General features: G+C 55.0%; 1 protein-coding gene across 1 annotated transcript in view; it reads left to right on the forward strand.

Moving 5' to 3' along the window:
* The first annotated feature begins 8,462 nt into the window (after positions 1 to 8,462).
* ZNF469 (zinc finger protein 469) overlaps positions 8,463 to 18,508 on the forward strand; it is a 239,812-nt gene continuing 229,766 nt past the window's right edge. Inside the window, exon 1 of the mRNA XM_065925172.1 lies at positions 8,463 to 8,572. The gene's annotated coding sequence lies outside the window, so the exon portion shown is untranslated. The remainder of the gene's footprint in view (positions 8,573 to 18,508) is intronic.

Below are 18,508 nucleotides of genomic sequence, written 5' to 3' on the forward strand. Positions count from 1 at the left end.
CAGGTGTGGCACTCATCCCAGGCGTTCTACCTGCATATGCTGTTCAGAGAGAGAATTTAAACTGACCTGGAAACTGCCTCAAAGTACAAAACCGTCATTCTACAACTTTAGTAGAAAAATCAAAGTTAAGATTTCACTATGTAGGTATCAGGCAGAGCTGTGAAGATCACTGGCGAACTGGAAAATAAAGTGGAAGAAAACAGCCAAAATGAAGAATGTTAACCAAACGCTCAAAGAAGGCCTTATCCAATCTTTTCTCAGACTCTTCCAGAAAATAAAATGGGACATTTCCCAGCTCATTTTATGAGGCTCATATATCTCTGGCATCAAACCTCAGAAGATAAAGTAGAGACAGAAAATTACAGAACAATCTTACTCAGAGAGAAAAAATGTATGCAAAATACTAGCAAGTCAAACCCAGCAACCCACAGGCAGGAGATCATTTGCTCCCTGACTCGCTGGGACCAAGAGACACGTCGACTTGAGATTTTATTTTATATCCAGGAAACGTGGCCGGGGAAACGCTGGTTACACAATCTTCCCTGAAAGGTCCCCCCCAGCCGTGCTTTCTCTCGCCCCCACACACCCTCTGGTTGCAGCACAAATGAACAGGCCAGGAAATTCTGAGGCCTCTGCTCAGACCCGGTGGGCTCAAAACTCAAATACCCCCTCACTTGGGTAGGCCTTCCTTGGGCCCCAGCGAGTCTCATTTCAGAAGGGCCTTTCCCTTGCCGTCCCACGGGGCCCAGCGTTTGAAGTCACTGGGCAGTAATCCTGGCTGGGGTTCCGCTTTCTGAATTGTACCAGGCAGTGGGTGATAAAGGGCCCGGATCCACACGGGGGCTGGAGGGAGCCCCTCCCTCTGTGTCCAGAGGCAGCTAATGCAGGAACCCTGTTTTGTCCTTGACCTTGAGCACTGGGAGGCGGGGCGCAGCCCCCACGCCAAGCAGGGTGGAGCAGAGCCCCCAATGCTCTGGCTCGGACCCAGCTGGCCTGTTAGCCTTGAGGTTTCTCAGTGATGCCCCAGTGGGCCCAGGGGCTTTGAGAAGCTTGGTGACCCTCCTGAGAGAGCTGGGACAGTGGAGCCGATGGTTTAGAGGAAGGAGTCAGCGGCCACAGTGTCCTTGGCTCAGGACAAAGCGTCCCTGAGCGGAGCCTTCTCTCTGCCTGTTTACTCCTCTCTGCCCATTTCCTCTGCCAGAAAACTGGGAAGTGGGTCAGGCTCTGGCTCCCACTCCAGTGGCATCAAAGACCCCTTACCCCACTGCCCTGTTCTAAGATGGCACCCGATGACACAACCCGTACTCCGCCTGCCCTTGCTTATGCCTTCCGGCAAATCCACACCCGAAGCCCTGGGGCAGTGAGCTGCTGGGCTCTACAAGGAGTGAGGTTTGCCTGGAGCATTTCCAGCTCAGGCCTGGCTCCTCCTCTTCCTCACGGCTGCGGGAGGAGAAGATGAGGCATAGGGTCCTGGGCGCTGCACCGGCAGGTGGGAGGAGGGAGGGTCACTGATGTGAGCATGGTTGCTGGGTGCCCAGGCCGGGTCTCTAGGTCAGCTGCCCTCTCATTGGATGGAGGGGCAGAGGGCCAAGGGCTGGCGGGGGGAGGGGGGCGGTCTGTGATGCCCAGCGGAGGCCAGGGGTGAGGTAGGGGAGGGTGGAGAGAACTGGGCAAGCCTCGCTCACCTGCACAGCTGGATGGCAGCCTGGGGTTCCAGGAGGACTCGGCTGTCACCCTGAAACCAGGCTGCAAATCCAGGTGGGCAGAGCTGGTAGGACTGGCTGTAGGCAGCCCCACTGCCCGGCTGGATCTGAGCCCCTGCCTGACCCTGGGAGGCACCCGCAGGGGCCCCCGCCCCGGCCTCTGAGACTGCGCTCCCCTGGTTGTGACTGTCTGCAATGTGTGCTCGGTGATGTCTTAGCTACATTTGGTTACGACCACCGTTCCACCCCCCACATCACCTCCCTTCCTGGCACGATGGAGCAGCGGCTCCGGCTCGTCTGGGGCCTGTCCCAGGGCAGCGGGCCGGAGAGATGGAGCATTTGGGTTTGGTGGGACGTGTTGAAGGGGGTTTGCTGTCTCCTCTGGTAGAACTGAGCACTGCTGGCTGTGCTGGGTGTAGGGGTAGCATCCAGAGAGAGTCTGAACGCCCAGGCCTGACGCACCAGTGGTGATCTGGGACATCTCCAGCATCAGGTGTGCACTGTCGTGCCAGTTTGTGGTCCAGGGTACACACTGCTGTGCCAGTCTGGGCTCTGGGACTTCTACTGCTTTTCCTGAAAAAGACCCCAGAGTTATGTAAGCTGTTGCCTCACAAAACCAGTTTGTCCTCCATCTAGTCATTAAGTCCCTGATTCGTGGGTGCTGGTGGCTGAAGGGCCAAGAGGGAGGGATGAGGAGCTCTGGCCTGGGATGTGGGCAGTGGGGCTGGTCTTCAGCACGTTCCCTGTGCGTTGTCCCCTGGACGAGGTGAGCCTCGGGGCCTGGCCCCCTCGCCGCCCTGGCACTGGCCCTGCTCCTTGCGAGGACCTCCGGGTGTGACCACACAGGGGCCCTGGGTCCCGGCCAGGCGAGTGGGCGTGGGGCGAGGCCTCTCGGTGGAGTCCCAGGCTCTCTCCGCCCACCCGCGGGCGGCCTGCCTAGTGAGGACTCACGCCGGCCAGGCCGGGAAGCCTGGGGCAGCTCCAGGATCCCCGAGCCCAGAGCCGGCTTATCGCCACCCTCGAGTATTGGAGGATGATCTCAGCGCCGTGGGCGTAGCTGACTGTAGGCCGGGGTCTGGTCTTTGTTGGGTTTATCACGAGCTCTGCAGGCGGATCCCTGTGCGCTCAGTACAGTTTGCTCTGTTCCCAAGCTTCTCTACAGCCGGGACCAGGCCCGGAGGCCCAGGATCGCCTGAGTGCCTGCCCAGCCCCTGCCTTCTCCCTGGCTCACAGCGGGGCTGCTGGAGTCCTCTCACCCACAAGCCACGGTTGCCAGAGCCTTACTGGCGAATAGAGGGGACAAGGGTGGATCATAGGAGAACCCCATGGTTCTCAACCCGATGGTTCTGCAAGCCCCCAGGGGACGCTGGTCAATGTCTGAAGACACTGGGGAGGTGGAAGCTGAGGGGTGGCGGGGATGCTACTGGTATCTAGTGGGTGGAGGACGCAGGGCCATCTGGGGGACCAGGAATGTGGACCAGGGAGTGGAATGTGGACCAGTGGGAGAGCAGAAAGCACCAGAGGCCCTGTCCTGTTTCCCTCAAGGCCAGGAGCCTCCTGCAACCCTGGGCACAGCTGGCTTCCCACCATGGGCATCCCTTCCTTTCCTCAGTCAGGAAAAGTGTAGGGGGCAGTAGAGCAAACTTCAGCCCAAACTTCATGGTTCCGTGTACCTCCAGGGGCAAGAAGTTCCCTGCTGAGCCACTTTACCTGGCATTTCTCTTCAGGCCTGAAAATACCCCCCCAGGTATCGAAAGTCTGCATGAGTCTGTCATGGTGATGGCAGACCCAGACCACTGAACCACACGTACAGTGTGTGAATTGATCACAGCAAAGCTGCGCATTTGTAAAGTGCCTTCACTCACTACAGTAAGTAAATGACAACACCATCACCCTTTGGCACTCTGCTGTTCTTTCTGTCACCACTTCCATCTCCAACACATGGGAGTAAAAGGGGGTCAGGCACCATGTGGTCCCCATTTTGCTGCCAAGGGACTTCTGTGACACTCACAACCAACCTCAGACAGGAAGCAGGAGGGCTAAGACTCTGGCCCATGGAGTCTGAGTTTGGCTCTTTGCAAGCTCACTGTTAGCCGACCTTTCATGATTCAACACCGATCACCCTCGTGTCTAATTTGGGCACTTTCAGGTTGGTCAGTGTGATTCCCTGGACCCTGCCATTGCTTTCTCGGAACCCGCCCTCCACAATGGCACTGTGGTGGTCAGCCTCCATGGTGGTCCCACCGACCCCACCTGTTGGTCAGCATCCCCATCCCATGCAGAATCAGGGCCGGTCCGTGTGACCAAGTGCACACGGTGGGGCTGACGGCTTGATTGAGGCTCTAAAAGGCTCAGCAGCCACCACCTTGGCCTCTTGAATGGCGGCAGCCCCAGGGAGAGAGCCACTTGCAGACACCCCACGTGCCAGCACATGCTGGAGCCACCTGGAAAGTGACCCTCCCAGCCCAGTCCAGCTGCAGCCCCAGCTGACACAGGACCACGACTTCATGTCCCAGCCCAAGTGAAAACTGCCCAGCCGAGCCCTCCCCAAAAGCCTGGCCAGCTGACAGTGTGAGAGAAGCCACCGAGTGTGGGGGTGCCTAGAGACACAGCACGAGTGACTGGAGCGAGCACGCAGACCTGCACAGACCACAGACATGGGGATGCACCCAGGACAGACAAAACCGTCTCATTTCCCTGCCTAGGACCCCTCTTACTCACCCTGGGGTAATATTGACCTGCTTGGGGGGTCCATTCCTGCCCACAGGGCCTTGAGCCAGGCACACGCTCACCTGATAACAAAATTAGCAGCTTCATGGCTTGGGAGCCCATGTTTGGGTCTCAGCTGTTCCCTGAGGCAGGGCAAGCTGTTAGCAGGGGGCCTGCCTGTGTCTGCCCCATGAAGGGAAAGGCTTCATTGGGAACGCCTAAGAGTTCTTGTGGGTAGACCAGAGGCTCTGAGCCTCTGCCGCACACTGGAAGTGGCTCAGGGAGCTGGAAGCCCCTGGTGCCTGCCCCAGCCGGATACCCGCTCAGCTTCTGGGACACATCCCGTGCGGAGGCTCAGACCTACTCGGATGTTCAGAGTGTGGCCGCGGCTGAAACCGCTGGCTCACATTGGCCAGTCTGATGCTTGTAAAGTGTTTTCAGGCCTTGTTTACAACAGAGAGCACTTGGTTTAAAAGGAGATTCCCACACATCAGGCAGTCCACATCTTAGGAAATGGTTTTCCTGGACACGGCGGTCTAACCTGAAATGGTTTATGTTTAATCGCATTTTGCCACAGGAAAAAGTGCCCCAGGAAACACTGTGAGGAGGGCAGGATGCCCGGCTGGGCTCTTAAAATAGAAGCCGCCACAAACAGGGCAGTTCACTGATTCTGTAAACGACCACAGAGGCTCTACCTGCCCAGAGCGCAGCTGCCCAGCTGGACGGAAGTCATGAGGAAGGAGGTCCCACAGGGACCACTGCGCTTTATTAACTCATGAGGTTCCTTCACACAGTAGCTACTCAGAGACTGGTCCGGTCTGGCACTGAGCAGGGCTCTACCAGGGATGGAAGCTGTGGGACATTTTTATACAGAAAGAGATTGACTACAGGGCTTGGTGCACACGGCTGTGAGGCTGGCACCTGGGAACAGCCAGGTGTTCTAGCTGCTCCTAACAATCCTAGCCCAAAGGTGGGATTTCTCCTCCCTCGAGGAACCCCGCCCCCATTTTCTCCAAAAGTCATTTAGCCATGTGGCTGAGCCTCACCCCATCCTGGAGGGGGGATCTCCACCTCAAGTCGGCTGATGGCAGGGCCACCCATGTCCCCCAGGGGCCTCCACCCAGCCCCCAGGTGAACGCTTGATTGAATCACGACAGCAGCCTGGCCAGGTGTCTCGCCAACCTGACCAGGTGCCACACTTTGCCTGCTATGTCCTGGCTCCCTCCTGGCCATGGCTCGGAGGAGCCTTCCCTGGTCACTCCACCCAAAATAGCTGCTGTCTTGGGATTCAGTCCTGCTCATTGTACAGAACTTCAGCAATACAGAACAGTAGAAAGAACAAGGCAGGTAAAGACCACCTGTCATTCTGCCGCCCAGACACCAAGAGTAAAGTTTTGGGGGTATTTTATTCAGTCTTCTCCCCCACCACCAGTTCAGGATTGAATGTCTTAGACATCAGTTAAGAGGATTTAAAAATTCTACTCATTTTAAAGCATTGTCCCTCTATTCTGGATAATAGACTAACTAGACAATTATTTTGTCTATTCTAGGTAGAATTCTGAATATATATATTAATGCATATTATATCTATTAAATTTATATCTAAAACATATATTCAGATACAAACCCCACAAGCTAACAACAGCCACTCAAGCATCACCCCATGAGCCCCACACTAACACATGTCATGATATTTCCTAATTTACTAACCCCCCGATTTGGGGACTCTTCATTTCCAGTTATTTATTTCCATCCTTATAACACGTTTCCTGGATCTGGGATTTCTCCCTTAGAGGAGTGCCCATGGAGTGACTGAAGCAAATGTTTGAAACATTTTCAGGGCTGCAGACACATGTCAGCAGGTTGACTGTCATCATATGTGTGAGTGCCCGGGGCCAGCTCTTATGTGCTCAAACTATAGGGCTTCTATAGGGAGCATCAGTACCAGGAGATGAGGGAATCTCTCCTTTGAGTGCCAGTGATATTAATAGCACTTCCAAGACTGCTCCATGTGCTAAAAGTCATTTAACCCTGAACATAATCCCCACGAAAAAGGTACCATTATCAACTAAGTTTTGTGTATTTGTACACTGAAGCTCAGAGAGGTTAAGCAACTTGCCTTAAGCAGCACAGCCAGCAAGTGGTGGAATCTGGTTTGAACCAGGAAGCTGGCATCAGAGTCAGGGTCTGACCTGACAAGGTGGCCATCCCTGGCCCAACCAATGCCAGCTTCACCTTCCCCCTATGAACAGGACTGACCGTCCTGCATACTTGCTCCAGGTCTCAGACAGTGATTGTTCTAATCAAAGGGGCCATGAGGGGAGTGCCCCTCTGCTGGTTTCCCTGGTAACCACCTGGGAATTCCCACCCAATAAGCCCAATAAGCTCACCTGACAACTCCCCTGTAAGCCCATCAGTTCCCCCTATGACTAGTAACCTTCCCTTCTCCCTGGGAGTGAAGCCTGCCACCTGGTCCTGCCTGCCCTCTGTCCACACGCTGGGGTGTCTCCCGGACCCTAATTAGACAGGTAAGCGCCCCCCACTCATTAAACCAGTGATATCTGTTGCTGACTCTCGACTCTTTCTTGGGTCTCAAGACTGAACAAGCACAAGGCTTGCAGGCCTGCAGGTGGCAGTCCAACAGACCTCTATGCAGGGCTGCCTCTCAGGCCCCAGGGGGTGGGTGCTGAGGGGGGTCTCATCCCTTTCTTCCACTTGGGAGCAGGGGAAACCACTGAAGGAGACCTCAGGGATCTCCCCCTGTGGACTGGAGCTCTCGACCTCAGGTGAGTTCTGGAACCAGGAATCAGAACCATGATTGGGAAGGTGTCTTTTCAGGCTCCCAGTCTAATGGTTGCCGAGGGTCCTTATGAAGGAGACTTAGTCAAGAAGTGAGGATTCCTGAGACGGTTCGGAAAGATCACGTGACCCTTGTATGACCAGGAAGTATAACAACCACGGCCTCACAGGGTCCACGCGGTCAGAAAGGAGTGAGGACAAGAGTGCCTGTGTGGTACCTTAGCGCGTGTGAATGGGCATGCGTGACGGAGCGGGTCATGCGTCTCGCCTGTGCGTGAACACAATGTGTGCGTGGGCACGTCTGTGGCGGACGTGCGTGCCCATACATGTTATGCGTGCGTGGGCACGTCTGAAGTGGACGTGCGTGCCCGTGCGTGTCATGCGTGCGTGGGCGAGCCTGGTTCCCTGCGGACGGGGAGTTCTACCCCAAGGCTGCAGTCCCTGAGGGGGTGTAGCTGACGGCTTCCACTCCTGCCCCGGCTGGGGAAGCTTCGCCTGGCGGGCAGTGGGGTCTCAGGACCCATCTGGGTCAGCAATGGCCGTGTTAAGCTCTCGGACTCGGTTTCCGTGGTGGCTGACGAGAGCGGCGGACACTGTGGTGAAAGGACAGAGCCGGCAGCTCGGAACCCAGGGGGGTGCGCAGCTCGGAGGAGGGGCGACCCTTGTCCCCCCACCCCCATGGGCACGTACAGTCCCCCCAAGGGATTACTGGCCCCGGGTGCCATTGACTTTTGACAGGACGAGGTTGCCGGGCTTGAAGCAGCGTGACAGCCGAACATCTGAGGGGAACCAGGGGAGGCTGGGGTCCGACGCTTCTCCCACCCTTCCACGCCCGGGGGCGAGTCTGAACTGCCACGCGCTCCGAGGGAAGCCCCCACAGAAGCCCAGCCAAAGGCAGCGTTCCCCGCCCCCCCAGACCCGCGGGCCGGAACCCCGGGCGGCAAGTGCGCCCTCGCCGCCCGGGGTTGGGGCGGGGGGGGGGGGGGTGATGGGCGGTCCAGAGGCTGGAGAGACCGGCCAGGTCTGCGGAGAAGCATCTTCCGGCTGCTTGCACAGGGTTCAGTTGATGAAGCAGGAGCGGGAGGGAAGCCCGGCGGGGACCAGGCAAGCTCTCGTCGAGCCGGGGCTTCTTCCGGCTCGTGCGCCCCGCCAGGCACTAGCAGGGTTAAGTGTGTGCGGGGGGCGGAGAGGGAATCCCAGACCGCCGGAACTGGAGACTTCCCAGCCGAGGGCGAGGCTGCCGCGAGAGGCAGCGCCAGCCACCCCGCGGCTTCCGCCGGCACCTGGGCGCGCGGAGTCGGGAGGACACGTCGACAGCCGCCCGCAGGACACGCGGCAGACGCGCCACGGACGCCGCCAGGGTAAGTGCCCCCCCGGGGGCCCCGGGGGCCGGCAGGGGTGTCCGAAACGCAGCGCTTTCATGAGGAGCTGGGGTGTGCTGCTCTGAGAGCCATCCCTGTCTTCTTATTACTCATGCATTCAGACTCGCAACTAACTCGTGGCAACAAATGCAGTCTGGAAATATCTTTACGGCAAAACAAAGCATTCTGCTCTCCTGTTGACAACTCAGAGTGCTGGCCGGAAAGCCAGAGCCCAGAGGCAGATTCGTTTGGTGGGTAGAAGTTCGCCTGCGGTGTCTTCTCTGACCACACAGTCAGGGCTCCCTCCTTCCTTAGGGCCTTCTATTTGCTGCCCGATTTCTTCTTCTTTTGTCGTGTCCCTGGTGACTGTCTTCTGTCTCGGCACCCGGGCTTGGATGTGCTGCAGACAAACCCGGTTAGCGACACTTTCTGCTCAGTGTGCATCTCATTATGACTGTTCTGAGAAAGCGTGGAGATGGGGCTGGGTCCCCCAACCCACAGGGGGGAGAATGGGGGGCCTCTCAGTGGCATATAACCTGTCACCAGTCTGCAATGTGGATAACAAACCATGCTATTATACATGGGGGGACCCGTCTTCTCATAATGGCTTCATTTGAGCAAGTTTCAAAACGTTCGCTACCTGGTGCTTCTTGATGTGTCTGTTTCCCATTACACAGTCAGCCACCAGCGAAAGTGACAGTCGCGGTTTCCATGCGAACTTTGTGAACCACCTGGAGGGGCTCCTCCACATGCAGTGGCACCCACCATCCTCACAGGCTTCCATAGCAGGAAAGGATGGCGCCCCCCCTCCCCGCCCCCCACGGGTTTGGGGGTTTTTCTGTTAGTTTTTAAATTAAAATACAAAACCCTGCCTCTTAAATAGTAAAGAGATAAAAGAGAAGATTTGAAAATACTGTTGCCTGCAGAGCTGGAATGGTAACAGTGATAATAGCATAGCAACAATATTAGTGACATAGTAACAGTAATAGTAACTTGGTTACACTGTTTCTGAAGTTTTTTAAAGTGTGTTATGCTTTTATTTCTTATCTCATTTGATTTTGCAACTACCATTTTGAGATGAGGAAACTAAGGCTCAGAGAGGTTAAGATCCTGACCAAGGACACATACCTAGTGAATGGCAGGATTGTTAACTGCAGGGCTCTGAACTTTAAGTCCTACGTTTTGTGCTTAAGTCATTTACCCCTTCTTGTTGTTCTCCAGTATACCTGAGTGCTGCCCTGGAAAATAGAAGGTGAGGCCTGGCTGGAGGTCTCAAGATGTCAGAACTTGGTATGTGTTTAAGATCCAGCAGTTAACAGGGTTAGATATTTATCTACCATCTACTATGTAGATAATGCAAAGAGCCCAGGATGTTGATGAATCTGCACTGATGTGACCTATTGGGGAAATAGATGGAAATGTGAGCTGCTAGAAGGCCTTTCTTAGTCCATCTCCCACATACTGTGTGTGCATCCACAGGGATCTGCATCCACTGAGCACCAGCTAGGCAGAGAAGGTCCTGGATCGTTTGTGGGAATTCTGGGAGGGGACTTTCTGTTCAGGGGAGGGTCCATGAAGGGTTCATTTGAGCGTTTCAAAGCCACCCCCACTTCTCTCTTGGGGACCAGCCTTAACCTCCTTGCTGGATGTTTTCCACCCATGTTTGGGGCACTGTTCCTCCTCCCCAGAGCCCCTACCACAAATACCTCGTGGGCTTCTTGTGGATGGGGTTGTAGAAGCCTGCTTCCCTTTCTCTGCAGGGAGCTACTCTCCCACCGTGGGAGCCATGGACCCTGCCCCATGGCGGGCAAGGTGTGGCACATCCCTCAGGAGTGGTCAGAGGAGCCTTCCCTCTGACTCTGGGATCAGGCCTGCTCCTGAGCACCAGGCTGTTGCTGTTGTGGTTTTTCATCCTCATGAGAGGCCCCATAATCTCACAGGGAGAGTTATCTTAACCTCTTATGGTCACAGAAACTGGACCTCAGGGCAGTTAAGACACTTGCCAAGGCCACCTGGCCGGAAGCTCTGAGCCTGCTGGCAACCTGGCTGTGCTGGAGAGGGGTCATCTGCCTCCCAGATGCAGTCTTAAAGAAAAACAAAACAGATTGCTTGAGCTGTAACTCACGTACCATACAGTTCACTCATTTAAGAGTACATTTCTCTGGTTTCCAGTCAGTCTGTGGAGTGGTGCAGTAGCCTCACCACTAACAATTTCAGAACATGTTCATCAACCCATCAGCAGTCACCCTGTCTCCCCAGCGGCTAGAGCCCCAACCCTCTCAGTGTCTCTATGGATTTACCAGTCTGGGCCTTCCCCCTAAACAGAATCAGACAGCATTTGGCTTTTGTATCTCTCTGCCTCCTTCAGCATCACATCCTCAAGGCACATCCTGTGGCAGCCTGTGTCTCCAGGTGAGACCCATGGCCTTTCCCACTGGAGCCCCTGAAGGTGTCCAGAGACTTAGGAGAAGCCTCCAGCTTCATCTAGGGCACTGCTTCATGTTTTCTCATGGAGACCTCATGTTTTGCCCTGTTCTCCGTGTTGTGACAAATAAACACGGAAGGCTCAGGAACCCTGGCCATCTCCGCCAGATTTGCTAAGTTAACAGCCCAGCCAGCTTCACCATTAACCATGGGACTCTGCTGGCTTCCCTCAGCACTTGGACATGGAGAGGAATTTCCACTTCTCAAAGTGCAAAAGGGATTTCCAGGGAACCCTGGGGAACTTTTTTCAAAATAGCGTATGAAGTGTGCATTTGAAAGCAAACAGCAGCCTCAGGCAAGATAAGTGAATATGTGTCATTTCAGCTGGACCTGCCTAAAGCGCTATGTTATAAAAGATTCCAAAGCCCTGACTGGGATTTGCTGATTGATTGATGATGTCTGCTGTGGGCTAGGTAAGGGGTGACAGTGAGCTGTGTGGTGGCAGATTTAGTTGATAGGGAGAAGTGGATCCTGGAAGCTAAGGCCAGGCATACTCCGAAAGCAAGCCTTGCACCAACCTGTGTGTGTGTGTGTGTGTGTGTGTGTGTGTGTGTAAGGACACATGCTCAGGCCCAGCTGTGCTGACTAGGCCAAGTTTCAAGCAGGCGGAGTCTGGACCCAGGCCCAGCAGGCTGGTTTCAGGGAGTCCGCGAGGAAGTCATCTCCCAGGTCAGCCCCCTCTGAGTAATCGAGGATTTAATAACCAGAATCTCTTACCTCCCCACATCTGGTGACTTTCAAGCCAGCACAGTGCGTTTCCATCTTGGCCGGTGGGTCCCCATGGAGGGAGCATCGTGGATGGGTGCCAGTGCCGGGCCAGGGTCCAGCCCCTACCAGCCCCCACCATGTGCCCCCACACCTCTGAAGTCAGCTCATTGCAGAGGAATTACGAGCCCGTCCCCCACTGCCCTGCCCCCGGCGCCTCCCCTGCTCATGACTAACGAACAGTCCTTGGCAGTTGGGGCTTCTGAGGAGTGTTCCTCCGTTGGAGGGACAGCAAGTACAGTGAGCGCCCATGGAAGAAGCTGGAGGAGAAGGCCAGGTGCCTTCTCGGGGGAGTCAGGTGTCTGAGGCCCACTGCCAGGTCCCCATACTCATGCATGTATTTGTTTGTGACCTCCTGCTTAACTCATTTCTCTTGGAAAGTCAGTTTTTCCCCTTAAAAAGAGACCCAGCTAGCAGACAACCAGAGTAGGGAGTGCATGGTCAGTCTGTTCCCGTCTGGGCTAATGAGGACGCCACCCCCACCTCTGGCTCTACCAGGCCTGCTTCTGTTCTGCAGTGGGCAGGTGGGCAGGGCTAGCCTGAGGCTCCTCCCCATCCTGCTTAAGTGCCTGGTGGCCATTTATCCTGAGGAGACCTGGAGAGGGGGCCCTACCAGCCAGGAGAGTGGACCCCAGGTGGCCACTGCTCTCCGTGTGGCAGGGTGACCTCAGCGTGGTCTCTACTGCTGTGGTCCCTACCACCACTGCTCTGTTGACCTTGCCAGGCCCACAGAGTGTGCATGACCTGTGCGCCTCTGCACCCTTGGGCCTTTGAGGGCAGGTCTCATGTTTTAAGGTCATGTGTTTTAAGATGAGGTGACTGGGGAGGCCCCCCAAAAGTGGCTCCCAAAGATGCCCCCATCCTGATCCCCAGAACTGCAGATATGTAACCTGACATGGCAGAAGGACTTTGCAGGTGTGATTAGATCAAGGATTGGAGATGGAGATGGATGGATCATCCAGGTGGGCCGGGCATAACCTCAGGGTCCTCATACAAGGCAGGGGACTAAGCCTCTGATGTTAGACCTGTCAGGTCATGTGGGTGTTGTGTTCATGTTCCTGACCCCTAAGTTGGGGGCCTTATCAGTGAGTTCCCATCTTACCTGCATATACTTGGTGGATGTGAACAGGTGTCCTGAGAGGTGGCCACCCATGTGGGAGTGAATCTAGGAAACCCTCTGCCATAAAACAGTGTCCCCAAGGCACACACCACATGGCCTCCATCCTCTTGTTAGCAATCTTGATTTGTCCTCCCCACTCAGCTATGAAATACACACCCTCCAAGGAAGAAACCACATGGACCATTAACGTTTTAGGTTGGGAAGTGGCTCTCGTAGGATGTCTGAGCCCAGCCCCTACTCAGCTCTGGCACATGAGAACTGCTGGCAGTGGGGAACAAAGCAGGAGCACCTTCCGGGTGTCTTGTCCTGCTGGCATGCATGGGCCTGGGAACCTACCTGCATGTTTCACACATTCCCAGGCAGTCCTGCTCCTGCTGGTCTGGGGTCTACACTCTGAGAGCCCCTCTGGTTCATGCATTCCTTGTAAACACAAGGTGAGTCATGAACTTGTAGGTAAAACGGGTAATGACACAACTTTAGAAAAAAGGAACAGGAGATCTTCAGGACCTGGGCCAGGTGGAGTTCTGAGACCTGACATTGCAAAGCACAGCCCCTCGAAGGGTTGTCATAAAGTTACTGACCCTGATCAAATGGGCTTGATCAAAGTATTGGCAGATACTGTGGAGAGAATGGACAGATAAGACCCAGGTTGAGGAAAGATTTTAAACCACAGAGCTGACAAAGGACCTGGGTCCAGAATATACAGAGAACTCGCAAAAGTCAACAAAAGAAACAACCCAATTGGAAAATGGGCAAAAGACATGAACAGACACCTCATCTGAGAGATACAGGTGACAAATGGGACAGGAAAAGATGTTTAACATCATGAGTCCCTGGGGAAATGCATGTTAGGCCCGCAGTGAGACACGCCGCACACCTGGCAGAACAGCTACCGTCCTCACATCAGTTAACACCAGGTCCCGGCAGCATGGGAGGAACCAGGTCTCGGCCATTGCTGGGAGCATGCAGCACGGCATAGCCCTTGGAAAAACGGTTTGGCGCTTTCCTCTAAAAGTGAAAATGCAGTCAAGTAATGACACTGAGGGCGTTTATATTCCCAAGAAATGAAAACTTGTCTTCACACTAGAACATGGACAACAGTTGTACTTCTAGCAGCCCAAGCTGGAAACCACAGCTGTGTCTTTCACCTCCATGGAAAACCACTTGGCAGTGAAAAGGAATGAACTCTGTGAGTAGAGACCTACTCACACACGAGCACACAAATGCGCACGTGCACCCACACACGTGCTTGCCGAGCTGACGGAATCCAAACACGCGTGAGACCTGGGCCAGCCTCCTGGCAGCGATGACGCCTCCTAGGTGTGTACAGGTTGTTAACTCAGGGGAGCTGGGAGTGGGGGAGGAGACGTGGGCCCTCCACATGTCAGTTTCCTGTGAATTTGTCATTGAAAGAGTAAACTTTTAAATAAGGGGAAAACCAAAGAAAAAGCACCACGAATTCTTGTTTTCTCCCTTTAATCTTTTTCACTTGGAGAGTGACTAAGTCCATCTGAGTCATGAGGCAGCTCTGGGGAATCATGCTGGTCAGACCCCAGGGGAGGTGAGGCTTTTCCAGGAAGACCTAGCTGGAGCCGAGGACCCTGTCTCACTAAGCCTTGATAACGGATGAGCAACCTACCCAGTCATCATGCGCACTGTGTGGGGGAGTGTTCTGAAGGTTGTGTAGCATAGTAACATTTGTGGCTGTTCCCATCAATGGTGCACACTTAGCATCCAGCCAGCAGATACTTAATGAGCACCTAATGTGTGCCAGACACAGAAGATGGAAGGCAGCACAGAGAGGTAAAGCTGCTGGCCTCAGGTCACACAGCCAGTGAGTGACAGAGCGGGGATTTAAACCTAACACTCATTCTGGAGGCCACCCGCTTACCCACTCCCCATGACTAGACCAGCTGCCACATGCCCTGGGGGCCTTCATCACCCTCCTTCCTCAGCACAGACGAGTTGGGGTCCACCCTGGGTCACCCGGCTCTCCGTATGGAAGGTGGCTGAGGTGAGGTGTGTCCCCGCCATGGTGGGTCAGCCGTGAAGCCCTTGGTGGGGAGTAGCTTGTTGTCTTTCCTGAGTTTTGACCCAGCCCAGGCCCCTTGGGCAGCGGGGGCCAAGAGAGGCAAAGCCAGTCTGGCCCGAGGGCGCCTCTATGCCTTGGTTGCCAGAGCAGGTCTCCAGGCCTTGGGGAGCCTTGTTGCTGGGAGCACTGACAGGTGTCAAAGGGAGGGGAGCTGTAGGCTCTGAGGGCACGTCCTGCCGTGTGACCTACAGTAATCCCTCGACCTCTCTGGTTGGGCCTCAGTCTGACAGGCTGTGCACTGGGATGCAGAGGCCTTTGCCCTCCTTTGCAGCCGAGTTCTGGTATGTCCTCTCTGAAGCTGTGTGACCTACAGTAATCCCTCGACCTCTCTGGTTGGGCCCCAGTCTGACAGGCTGTGCACTGGGATGCAGAGGCCTTTGCCCTCCTTTGTAGCCGAGTTCTGGTATGTCCTCTCTGAAGCTACCAGCCCTTGTGGATGACGTCATGCTACCTGGTGGCCTGTCCCAGCATCACAGTTGAGAGACTGTGGTCACGTGTTCAGGGCCAGCTTCCCCACACCCATCTCTGAGCTACCATGTTCCTATGGGGAAGAGGCCCTCCCTGCTCCTGCACCAGCAGCTTCACCCAAGGTGGGGGTTTCATTCCTTCATCAGGAGCTCAGTTCCTGGGCTCTGCTGCAGGTGGTCCCAGCCCAGACAAGGGGCCCTGACTGCTAGGGTGCTGGACCCTTTCTCACTGTAAAGACTTTTAAACATATAAAGTAAAAACTCTCTTCTGGACATACCAAGGAGCCCAACTCTATCACAGTACAGATCCCTAGCAGAGCAAATCCAGTGAGTGATTTGTAAGTTTCTCACAGGGCCGAGTGGTGCCCAGGAGCACCTGGGCTCGGATGCCATGCTGAGCACGCACTGCCCCGCTGGCACCGCGGGCTCTACCGCATGTGGAGACTTATGTTCGTACTCCAGTCACTAAAGGGTAGAAAAAATGAAGATTTTAGTGTTTTTCCCACTCAACGTCATGGAGTCCTTTATCCATCCTGGGGATAGCAGATTTACCCCCGCTAGGTTCATCGAAAATGCTGGGCCCCCAAGAAGATAAGATCTGGGATCCCTATGGGCAGAACCCAGGAGTTTGCACTGTAAGCCATGGCCCTAGAGGATGTTTATAGCATTAAAGTCTGGAACTTTCTTGAGGGTGCAGGGAGGGTTCTAGTAACTAAAGTCTTAGTGTGTTTCAGCTGCATACCAGGAGCCATATCCCTAGGCCACTGACAGACAGACAGCCACTAGGGGTCCTCCCTCCCCCTTCCTCCCTCTTCCTCCCCCTCCCTCCCAGCCTAGCTCATCCTTCTTCTTCCTTTTTCCTTCTTTTCTAGGCAATCACACCTGTAGATGTGTTTTTCTCTGTGACTAACTAGTTACTGACTGGCATCTCTATATTAAAGTTGCTTTAGGGCTTTCAGAGGTGGTGTGTTTCTTCCAGGGGGTCTTCTCTAGAGTCCTGGGCAGTACTTTGGGCCTTTGGACTTTCCTTGAGGGCCATTCACAGCAGGGCCCAGAGGTGTGAAGGCCTTGGGGCTGGGGCCTCACATCAGCTGCCATAGGCACAGGCAGCAGGGAGGACCCAGTGTCTGGCCGTGCCAGGTGGAGGGCTTGCTTTGGGGCCAGTAATGGATTTAGGAGCAGAGTCTGCATTTGGTTCACTTTCCAGTTAATGTCTGTATACAGCTGAGCCTAAGCTTCCTCGTCTGAGGAATGAGGATGAGATGAAATGCAGATGGTTGGCACATTACCGATACACCAGACCGGTTCATCGTCCTCTTTCTTCTGTGCCAAGTGGGCCCATCTAGGCTCAGGGCCACACCGGCCATTTCCTGACAGTGAGACCTCAACAGGAAAGGGTCGTTTTAAAAAGAAGATAAAATCTGACTGTAACTAGTACAAAATGCACACATCAGAGATTTTATTTCACTCATTAACTATTGAGAGAACCAGGGAGACATTGCCCATGTTTCAAAGGTTTCAGAGAACCACACGTGCAGGCAATGGGGATCTACAGAGGGGCTGAGCCGCCTGGCACTGCACCTGCCCTTCTGTGGATAGAGACCACGCTCCCTGGGTTCAGGGCTGGTAACGAGGGCAGAGAGGCAGAAGGGGTTTGTCCATTTCTGTCTATGCAGGTTTTTCTGATGCTTGTAGCTGTTGAATGATAGTGATATTCCCCCAGTCCCCAAGTTGTTGAGAGAGTAAAGGAAAGAGATGGAGGAGGAAAGGCTTTGCAGAGCCTTATGTGCATCAGGTTTGTGGAAGCTGAGGGGCTCGGAGGACGCGGTGCAGCCATGCTTTTATGTCAGTTCTTGGCTTGGCTAGAGTCTGCTTCAAACTCACCGCTCCGTTTCCTGTGTCCCCCTCCCTTCAGCACAGGCTCCGTTGGCCCAGAACCCTGACACCTGAGCAGCCCGCACCGCGTTCATTGCTGTAAAGCGGAGTGAGAGTGCCCTCGGGCTGTGGAAATCATAGCTTTTCTTCTGGCCACCGTTTCCCTTTCCAAGCAAGTGGCTCAAAACAACCAAACACCCCATGTGCAGAAATGAAGGACACCTGCTACTGCCAGGGGCCAGGGCCCAGGCTTGGATGTGATTTCCACAGAGGGTGGGACACAGAGATGGAGACACAGGTGCAGGGAGCTGTCCCCTGCTAAGCATGCAGCCTCCACCCACCAGGGAAGACGCTGGCTCACCAGAGGAGCTGGACGTGGGAGTGGGTGCTCTGTTCCCAGCATCTCCCCACAATTGGAGAGCACTTTGAGGAAGGTGGTTTTGCCCCAGTCCCTAAACTCTGGTCTTGGTTAATTCAGAAACATCAGAGTGGTCGTGGGTGAGGGAAGACAGCTCACCATGGGTGGTGGGTGTGGACACCCCTAGTTGTTCTAACAGAGCTTGTAGGGGGATGCTGGAGCAGGGATGCCGGGATCAGCTTGAAGAACCCTGTGGTTTGCCTGTCCTGACCAAGTCTCTCACAGCTTGGAAAGCAGTCCTTTCTGGGGAGGCCGCTCAGCAACAGGGGCCTGGATCTCCCACCAACAGAGCTGAGAAGCCCCCTGCATCCACATGGGGTTCTGGAGGGAGAAGACACTGGCTGCATGTGGGTGATGAGCCCTGGGAAGGTGGTGGCGCATGCACCCCCACTCCCCCTCCCTTCTTCCCGCCTCCAGGGATTGGCCTGATGATCTCTGAGGATGAACGTCCTCAAGGGGGTGGAGCAGGCCTGGGCGTCCCTTCTTGGCTTGGCGTCCCTCCAGGGCTTGAGACGGGGCTCAAGGCCCTCCTCTGCCTCGCACGAGTCATAGAAAAGGCAGATGATAAATTCATTTGTGCCTCTGAGCTTTACTTCCATTTCATGAGTGATGTCATCGGCCCTTTTGGGAGGCATTACTGGCTACAGGGCTGGGAAAGTAAGCTGAGGGGGCTCCCCTGAACCCCAGGCATCTGGGGAAGGCAGTCAGATGTCAG

This window comes from Muntiacus reevesi, chromosome 2 (assembly GCF_963930625.1).
Source record: "Muntiacus reevesi chromosome 2, mMunRee1.1, whole genome shotgun sequence".
Classification (NCBI taxonomy): domain Eukaryota; kingdom Metazoa; phylum Chordata; class Mammalia; order Artiodactyla; family Cervidae; genus Muntiacus; species Muntiacus reevesi.